This window comes from Acomys russatus, chromosome 7 (assembly GCF_903995435.1).
Source record: "Acomys russatus chromosome 7, mAcoRus1.1, whole genome shotgun sequence".
NCBI lineage: Eukaryota > Metazoa > Chordata > Mammalia > Rodentia > Muridae > Acomys > Acomys russatus.
In genome coordinates, this window is record NC_067143.1 from 28,044,731 (window position 1) to 28,054,772 (window position 10,042).

Consider the following 10,042-nt stretch of genomic DNA (forward strand, 5'->3'; position numbering starts at 1 on the left):
CTTCTGATGAAAAGGAATGACAAATTCTCCCTCAAACTTACCACATCTCATCAGACATGAACATTTTATTATCTTCGCAGTGACAGATTGATTCACTATACAGGACTTCATAATATTTGAAATTAGGAACATGACATGAAAGTTCATGAACTGATTACCATAATTACAGTTCATTTGATCTTGATTGCCTTTGTGGGGACTCCTGATTAAATCTGGCTGCCCTTGTAATTTCTGGAGCTCGTTTCTTACAAATTAAGAATTTCTTGAGATAATAATTCATGTTTCTCTTTTAGCCCTTCCCCTAGTTCCACACCACTTTAGGGCAGTTGTTTTTAACCACAAACATATCTCTTTTACAGATAAGAAGACAGAGAAGCAGCAAGGCAAAGGGAACTATCTAAAGCCACTGACACATAAGAGACAAAACTGTGCTGGACATAGGTCTTAGCCCCTGGGACGGTGAGAAGGCAGACCTGTGCATTTGCTTTGGTGCTGTGTTGCAGCTAGTCTGTCAAACTGACAGTTACATGCTGCAGAAGGACATGTCAATCAATGACAGACTGCATTTAGACAGGTGGCCTCATTACACTGTAATGGGACTGACAAAATTTCCCTTGCCTAGTAACCGTGTAGCTGTAATAATGCTTGTTGTATGGCAGACCATATGCTGTACATCTTTCATGTGTCTGTAGGGATGCTGGTATCAACGACCAACTGCGCTGCAGGTTGTGTGGGAGCACAGCACGCACCATTCCATACAGTAAACAGTGCTTGATAAAGATAATGAATGGCCATACTGGTGGTTTCTGTAGTTGCTATGTCTTAGTTTCTTTTCCATTGATGTGATTAAATACCCTAGTAAAAGCATCTTAAGAGAGATGGAAGAAGGGAACGATGTTCAAGGGAGGAGGGCTTATTCTGGCTCAGGGTTAGAGAACGCAGGGTATGCAGAGAAACGAAGGCAGCAGGAACTCCAAGCAGCTGGTCACATTGTGTCTGCAGTCAGCGAGCTTCCTTCTTTATATGCAGTTTAGGATTCAAACCCTAGTGGTAGTGCCCTCCTGTAGGGTGATGCTTTCCACTTTCATTAATCTAGTATAGATAAGCCATCACAGGTATGCCTGGAGGCTGGTCCCATAGGTGATTCTATTGCCAATTTGGTAATCAACTCTAACTCTCACACCATATCATTTTTTCATATTATATGTGTGGTATATGTGTATGTATGTTTTCATGTTATGTGGGTGAATGTGTATACAAGCTCTGTGTGTGTGTGTGTGAGAGAGAGAGAGAGAGAGAGAGAGAGAGAGAGAGAGAGAGAGAGAGAAAGGGAGAGAGAGAGAGAGAGAGAGGGAGAGAGAGAGAGAGAGAGAGAGAGAGAGAGAGAGAGAGAGAGAGAGAGAGAGAGAGAGAGAGAGAGAGAGAGAGAGAGAGAGAGAGAGAGAGAGAGAGAGAGAGAGAGAGAGAGAGGTTAGTGTATGGAATCTCTTAACCAGAGCTATAACTTGTCAATATTGCTATACTCCACAGCCATCTTGCTCCATCAATCCTGTCTCAACCTCAATGCAACCAAGCTAACCCTACACTCTGTGAAAGGAAAGGTTTAAGGAAATTCCTGTGTCCAGAAAGCAACAACAAAGGAAAGCATCTGCAGGTCTAATTCAGGGAGAGGGCCCGGCTCTATCCAAAGCAAGCTGGAAGGAACTTGGCAACATCAGGCACATGGGTCTGGCTTTAGAATCATCAAAGATACAGAAGTAAAGGGGTTGTAGAGTCCTTCTCTTTGGCTAAGGAAAGCCACTGAGTCCAGGTATGTGACAGAGGAATCCTTGCATGGAGGCCTGAGAAGCCACTGTCTGAAGCTGTAAATGTGAAGCCAGGATTGTGTTGGAAACCTCAAGATGTTAGAGATTCCAGAGCTGTGGGGTGTCTGCTGGGAAGATCTGCAGACAGGGAATAGACCCAGTCCAAGAGAGTGAAGTGTGTTACAGTCGGCAAAGGTGAAAGGGCGGTGCCCTGGAGTCTTTCTGACATCAGACACGGAGTTAGAGTTTGATGTTTACACTGCTGGGCTTTGGTCTTGCTTTGGCCCAGCATTTCCTCACTAGGCCCCAATTTCTTTCTCCTTTTTGGGATGCTAATGTACGTTCTGTGCCATTGTGTGTTGGAAGTACATAATTTACCTTTTGATTTTACATGGGGTTACAATTAAGAGATGGCCTTGAATTTCACAGGAGACTTTGGGCTTTTAAACAGTGTTGGGACTGTGAAGTTGGGGACTCTTTAAGTTGGACTAAATTCATTTAGCATTATGATATGGCCATGAGCTTCTGAGGGACAGGGAGTGGATTGAGAACAGCCCCCGTAGGTCCCTATGTCTGAATATTTGCTTCCCAGTCGAGAGAACTGTTTTGGAAAGAATGTGATCTTGTCACTGGGAGCAGGCTTCTCAGTTTAAAAAAGCCCACACCATCCCCAGATAGCTCGCTTTGCCTAATGTTGGTGTCTCATGATGGAAACTCTCAGATATTGCTTCAGTGCCATGCCTGAATGCCTTCTCCCATCCTCCCTGCCGTGATGGTCACAGACTCATCCTCTGAAGCTGTAAGGCCCCAATAAGCTGTTTCTTCTGTAAGTTGCCTTGGTCATGGCATCTGCACAGTGATAGAGCAATAACTAGGACACCTCCCCTCATTTACTTGGGTTCTGGGGATTGGAGCACCTCTGGTCCTTTTATTTGTGCAGCAAGTGCTTCGACTGCTGTGCCATCTCCCCCGGTGCCAAGTGATTAATACAAAATGATCAAGGGCAAAGCAAGGGCTCCCAGCTCCTCAGAGAGGAAGCTCTACTCTGCCCCTCCTGGCCATCTGTTCAATGGAAGATGCTTTTAAGGAGACTTAGAAGGAATGCTGCATTTTAATGTGCACTTCTAATTCTGGGACAGGAAAAAAAAAAAAACCTTCCCACTTACTTTTCTTTAAGCAAGCCTGTGCTCAGCAGCCTCCCGTATCTAACTGACCACGGTTCGTGGTTACATCATTTTTTGTTGTGCTGAATAATCTTATATGCTTATATTCAATGTGGCTCTGGGAGCAAAAGGAGCAAACTACATGTATACCGTATACATGCATTTTTATTTATGGGGGGGGGAGTGTTTCATATACCCTAATTGTATCACAGGCTATTATCACCTAGGTTTGTGTGGGCACATTCAATGATTTTATGCAACAAATCACCTACTGATTTTTCTCTGGTTGCATCTTCATCGTTAAGTGGCATGCAGCTGTATTCAGCGTTAAGTTTGACCATTTCCTTAGAAGTCTTACAATCCCGTGGAACAGGGAGGACGTTATTGTAACATATACTGCACCCTAAGTGTATTGAAAAGTGAGAGAGGTCAAGTCTACTAAGAGGCTTATGAGACCCTCTTCTGCACCTACAAATTGCCCAGAGTGAGACTCGCCGCTCAGTAAAGCATGCCTTTCCTTCCTCCTTCATAGCCTGCCCACAAAAGACCAGAGAAGTATTCAAGTGGATTGTCTCATGGGGATTTATGGAATAATAGAGAGGTAGGCTATTCATGCCTTTACAAAAGCCCTTGACAAAGGTGGTGAGTAATCTCAGAGAAAATAAAGATTAAATGGATGAGTCCTTTGTATTGCTTTTCTTTTTGTATTCGGAATCATAGTGACTGTGGCTATACAGTTCTCATATTGCCTGTTATACTTCAGATTTGCACAAGCATCTCAGGAAATGGGATATATTGAATGATATAGAAAAAAGAAAATGTGAATCTTTGAAAGCGCTAGAGGAATGTTGAAGCCATCCATGCTGTAAGGAGGCAAAAAAAAAAAAAAAAAAAAAATCATACCCAGCAGTGGGGCTCGGGGTTCCATTATTCCTCCCATGTCTCGTAAGGACAATCTCCAAAGAGCAGGTATCAGGTGGGACCAAGCAGAGCGTCCCCTTTGGGAAGCTGGGAGTCCTTACTCTGCCCTTGACCAGCTGGTATTAATCATCCCATACCACAGGAATCAGCAAGCCATCACTTGGAGATTTAATTATCATTCCTTTACTCAATTTTCATAATGAATGATTCCAAGAGGTTAATTTTTCATTTGTTGAGGGAGCATATGAAGGCTACATAGTAGGAGGTTCTGCTTCCTTTAAAAATTCCATCCATGCCTGTGGCATGCCCAGTGAACGAACTGTGCATTCTCAGATTAATGTGTTGAAAAGCACTGGGCCTTATAATCAAGGTCTCGTTTGCATGCTCCACATATCTCCTAGTATTAATGAATAATACTGGCTCCCCAGACTACCAGAGTGTGGTACTCTCCAGGACCCAGATTCTTAAATTATGAGTTGCAACTGTATGGGGATGCTTGTAACTCAAGAGAGAGGGTCACAGAAAAATGGGCAATAATAAAGGGTTTCTGAATTGATACGAACACTCAACAATCAAAAATTAAACTGTAAAGGAAACGTGTGATGAATCTGAGGTGTTTCCCGAGGTGCTCACCTAGGGTGCGGCCAAAACTGCCTCTCAGCTGTGGTTCTGAACATACAGCATGCACAGTTAGCAATGTGCATATGTCCCTGCCATACAATGCTACGAAACGCTGCCTGGACATTTTGGCTCACATTCAAGATTATTGCATGTTATCAAGTGTAGAGTATGACATTTTCTGCTCTTAAGAAAAGTAATAGTTTAATTATAGAAAACAAAGACTTTGAATATCTTCCCTTCATCTTTCCTCTGATTATAAGTATCAAATTTAGTATACCTCTGAATTGCATTGTATTCAGAAATCTGATTTTTAAAATTGCTGTTTGAATTGTAGATTTCACTAAATTAATTGCAGCTTGTGTGCTGGTTAGCTTATTGTCAACTTGACACAAGATAGCATCATCCGTGAGGAGGAAATCTCAACTGAGAAAATGTCTCCATCAGATAGGCCTGTAGGCAAGTCTGTGGGGCATTTTGTTAGTTAATGATTGATTTGGGGAGGCTTGGCCCACTGTTGACTACACCACCCTTGGGCTGGTAGTTCTGTGTTCAATAAAAATGTCAGCTGAGTAAGCCAGGAAAAGTAGCCTTTCCCCCTGGTCTCTGCTTCAGTTCCTGCCTCTAAGTTCCTGCCATGCTTGACATCCTCCTTTGACTTCCTTTAATAATGTGTTGTGACTTTGGACATGTAAGCCAAAATGTCCTCCATTTGCTTTTGTTTGTGGTGTTTATCACAGCAATAGAAATCAAAGTAAGGGATCTTGGGATCAGAACAGAATTTCCAACAAGTTCTCAAAGGGCCCTAAACATACTTCTGCTGTTTTATACTGTGTAACCATGTGAAGCAGAGGTCTAAGCACTGATGGTTATAAAATCAAGATGTCAATAAACTGAAAAATGTGGAAGATGCTGTGAGCCCTGCAGTATCACATATTTGGTTGAGATTTAGTTCTTTCTGTAAAACTAAGTAAGCACACCCATCTTTCTCGAATGCAAACTTGTTTTCTTCTTTAATAAATTGTTACATGAATTGTTTTAAAATAATTTTCCTTTATTATCAGAATATATTTGATTTGTATACATTCTTGCATGTTTGTACACACACACACACACACACACACACACACACACACACACACACACTGGGGCCAAAAAAGGGAAAAAGTTAAAAAGCCTTTGCTTTGCTGGGAACTTTTCTGGACAAAATTCAGGAGGTCTTTCTTCTCTTTCCTCTATTTGCTGTGTGTGTCTGGGTGAACACAAACACATGTGTGTGTGGTGTGGTGTGTTATGTGGGAGGGGGGCAATCTCAAGAGTCATTCACCTTTTATTTGGATACAGAAATGCTTACTGGCCTGGAGTTTTGCCAAGTGGGCAAATAATTTCTGTCCCCATTTTCCACCTCACCATTATGGGGTTACCAGCACCTGCCACCACATTTGCCGTTCTATGTGGGCACTGATTATCTGAACTTAGTTTCTCATGCTTCCAAAGTGAGTAATTTACAGATGGAGCCTTCTCCCCAGAGCCTGGGACCCCTTTCTATCTAATGGTCTCAGTGTGCATCATGGCTTCTAGCACGGTTTGAGATTCATCATCTCACTCTTGCATGACACCCTTAGCCTTCCCATTTCTATCTCAGTCCTTCTCCCTGAACCCAATGAGACCAACATACCAGCACTAGCTTGCCACATCACACCAGCATATCCTGGGGCTTTCTGTGTGTTCTTCTGTCCGGGTCAAGAATGCTTTCCTAAATTTGCTCCATCTGGTTCCAACAAGCTAAGTATGAATGTTTGCCAGAGGAAGTATCCCAAGGGTCAGTCCTCCTGAGGGAATGCCATGCTTTCTTGTTTCATCTCATACTGCTTCCTTTGGACTAGACTATTCCTCGCATGGAAGAGCTCAAGAAAAACATTCAGATGTGCAGTCAGAGTGAAAGCAGGTATAAGTGAGTCCAACAGAAGGAAACTTGGATGCCAAAGTGGAAGAGTCCATTGGCAGGTTCAGTCTTGTCTGCGATAGCAGGAGGTCTGGTATATTCGCCTTCTTTACAGTGTAAATACTGGTCACAGAACTGTCATCTTTGACTAGTTCCACCAAGCACAGAGCATCATGGCAGAAGAACAGACTCACTTTCTCATCCCTTGCTTGGGTACAGAAACAAAACAAAGTATCCCTGACTGCTGTTCTCCACCCCGGAAGGTGCCAGTCATCAGTGGTCACAAAAATTTGCAGAGTGTCAGCATCACACTTCGGATCCTCTTCCAGCCCCTGGCCAGCCAGCTTCCATGAATCTATACCAGCATCGGAGAGACTGTGAGGAGCAGGTGATGCTGTCCGTCGTCACTGAGATCCTAACGTCAGCGCTGGCTCACGTTGATGACAGAGAACAGATTACCCAGAGACAGCTGGTCTCCGGGCACATGAACAATGAACTCACTGAGCAAGCAGCAACCTCTTTGCACTCCTCCTGGTACTTTTAGTTTTCGGGAAGGAGTTCACAGAAGCCATGGAAGGCAAATAAGTGGCTCAGCAGGAAGCAAAGAGGGCTGGATTTATAGAAAAAAAAAAAAAGGCTAAGCAGCAGCAGAAGGGAGCCACCATTTCTTCAAAGCAGCAGAGCCATTCACCAACTCACAGGCCACCTCAGGTGACAGCCTGACCAAGTAGCCTGAGCTAGAAGTACACATTGCCCCTCCATATGCTTCTGTGAGGCCTTCCCTGCCTGAACCCCTCAGGCTAAGCTGGCCTGAACCCCAATCTTTGTGGATGTACTTTCCTTATGCCCCACCCCAGAAGTCATGTAAAATTTCCTGACTAGCTTAGAGTGAAAATAATAAAAGTAATCTCAATCTCTCTCTCTCTCTCTCTCTCTCTCTCTCTCTCTCTCTCTCTCTCTCTCTCTCTCTCTCTCTCTCTCTCTCACACACACACACACACACACACACATGCACACGCACATGCACGCACACACACACACACACACACGAATATTCAGTGTGTGCCAAGTACCCTGACTCTTCTCAGTTTTCTTAGGAACCAGGTTGTCTCTGGCACAGTGCCCCATCATGTTGAACCTCCTCAGAACACACAGTGTGCCTTGGCTCATTGGCCTGTTCTCCAGAAGGATCTCTACCTACAAATATACTCCAAAACCCATTTGCTAACGAGTGTAGTGACCTTTCTACCCACAGGGAATTGGACAGTCAACATTTGCAGAGAATTTATAACCTTAAAAGACCTACTCAAACCTAATTTACACTATTTAAACTACATAATAATGTCCTCCCACATCTTCTGTTCAATGCCCTTAATAGAGAGGATGGCTACAAGGCCAATGAAATGGCTCGGTGGGTAAAAGTGATTGTCTAGAATGCTTGGTGGCCTGGGTTCACTCCCTGAAACTCACACACATAGAAGTGGAAGGAGAGGACCAACACCGCAGAGTTGTCCTTTGACCTCCACAAGTACCCCATGGCACGCATACACACCATGCGTATACATCATGTATTCACACAAACAGCAATGATAATGGTAATTCTTTAAAGAGAAAGGACTGCTTATGAATGGCGTCAGTGTCTTTGGATTACTTGTATCACTCATGGCCTGCTTTACAGTATGAAAAAGATTTGACAAGCCCGAGTGCTTTGGAAAGAGGAAAGATGAAATAATTAACTTGTCTCATCTGTCATAGGACGCAGAATGAGTTATCATTTCCCATTGATGTGGAGTGTCCAGCTTATTAACCTTCTTTGGTTTCAAGCTTTTATCCCAACAGGAAATTATTTTTGTTTTTGCAAATTAATTCAGTGGTTACTTCAGGTTCATATATTGACTGAGAAATAATTTACAAATTAAATGAATTGCTTATGAAACATTACTGGCCCTGAAAATAAAAAATATGTATATACATATATATGTGTGTGTGTGTGTGGTGTGTATGTACATATGTATATATGCAAAACTAAAATGTCATTGTGTTTAAAGCATCTCAATTAACAACAGAATTGTTCACATGTTTCTTAATAACTAAGACATGTTTTTCCAATTTGTTAACATACTATAATACCTTCTTTGATAATTTAACATAGGGATTATATGACTCCCCAAATGGTCAGAACAAGGATGCACCTTGAAACCCATACACAATGTCACACACCTGCTTCTACTTCTCATTAAGAACAATCAAGATCTTCAAGTGGAGCCTTTCTTTCGCTGCCCTGAGAAGATCCATGAGCACATTATGTTGACTGTGGTAAATTGGAGACTCACTCTGCTCTTCAGTGAAAGACTTCCATGTTAATGTGAACACATCTGCATATGAGCAGGGTGTACTGGGAACTGATAACACTTCAGTGACTGAGACTCCTCCCTCACAGATTGACCACAGCAACACATTCACACCTCAGCTAGTTCCGCAGCTGGAGTGCTAGTGCTCAACTCATTTTAGATCTCCTGTGTATAGCTCTTGCTCTGTTTTGCAGTTATAAATGCGTGTTTCTAAAGGCGTCGCCACTAGCTATACAAATGATCATATTCTCTGGGGAATACCCTACCCGATACATGTGCATTTATTGCAATCCCTTGTGACGTTCAGTCTTGGAAGCAAAAGAATAAAGGTACTCGTTAGAGGAGTTTTTCATCTTTTAAAAGAGACATATCAGTTAATCAAAGACCCTTTAGCAATATAAACTTTTGCCCTAATTATTTCATTTAATGGATTATGGTTCATAAATGCATGATATGGACAAAAGAAATCTTAGAGGCAGCTCCCTGCTCTGCAGAAATAATCTCACCGGCAATGGCATCCATTTGCCGCTTTCTGTCTGTTTTTTCCTTTATCGCATTGTCTAACTTTATAACATTTTATCACTTTATTATTTTGGTTGATACTGATCTGACCTTTACCAGATACTCTAAATCATCCAGGATATCCAACTGTATAATTAGCTTTGTATCGTTCTTCTTCAGTAGGCTTTAAATGCCGGGCAAGCAGTGGAAAGTTGAAAGTTCTCTTTCTCTCGATGGACTCTACACTCCAGGGAGAAGGGTGGGTGGCTGCCTTCCTGTGAGAGCGCCAGCACGTGGAGGACAGTAGGCGCTAAGCGCGGTCTGAGCGGATGAACATGTGAACACCTATCTACAATCTCAGATCTATTTCCTTTCTTTATATTTTCTCTTTTTCAAAACACTACTAAAATAGACCTTTTTTGACTTTAAAACAAATTATAGCCTGGGACAGCCTTCCAATTATGCCCCTGCTTTGATGGTAATGGATAGATACGCAGTTTTGCTTTTTAATTTTTTAAATCTAAGAGAGAGAGAGAAAGAGAGAGAGAGAGAGTGTAAAGGTGTGAATGTGGAGGTCAGAAAGCAGCCTCATGTGTCAGTCCTCACCTTCTACCTTGTTTGAGACAAGGTGCTTGTTCACCATTGTATATGACAGGCTAGCTGGACAGTCTCCAGACTCCCCTTCCTATCTCACCATAGGAGTGCTGGGACTACACATCTGGTCTTATCTATGTTTCC

At 42.7% G+C, this 10,042-nt stretch overlaps 1 pseudogene; it reads left to right on the forward strand.

Moving 5' to 3' along the window:
- Window positions 1-7,175, forward strand: part of LOC127191926 (prohibitin 1-like) — an 83,768-nt pseudogene extending 76,593 nt beyond the window's left edge.
- Window positions 7,176-10,042: the final 2,867 nt, after the last annotated feature.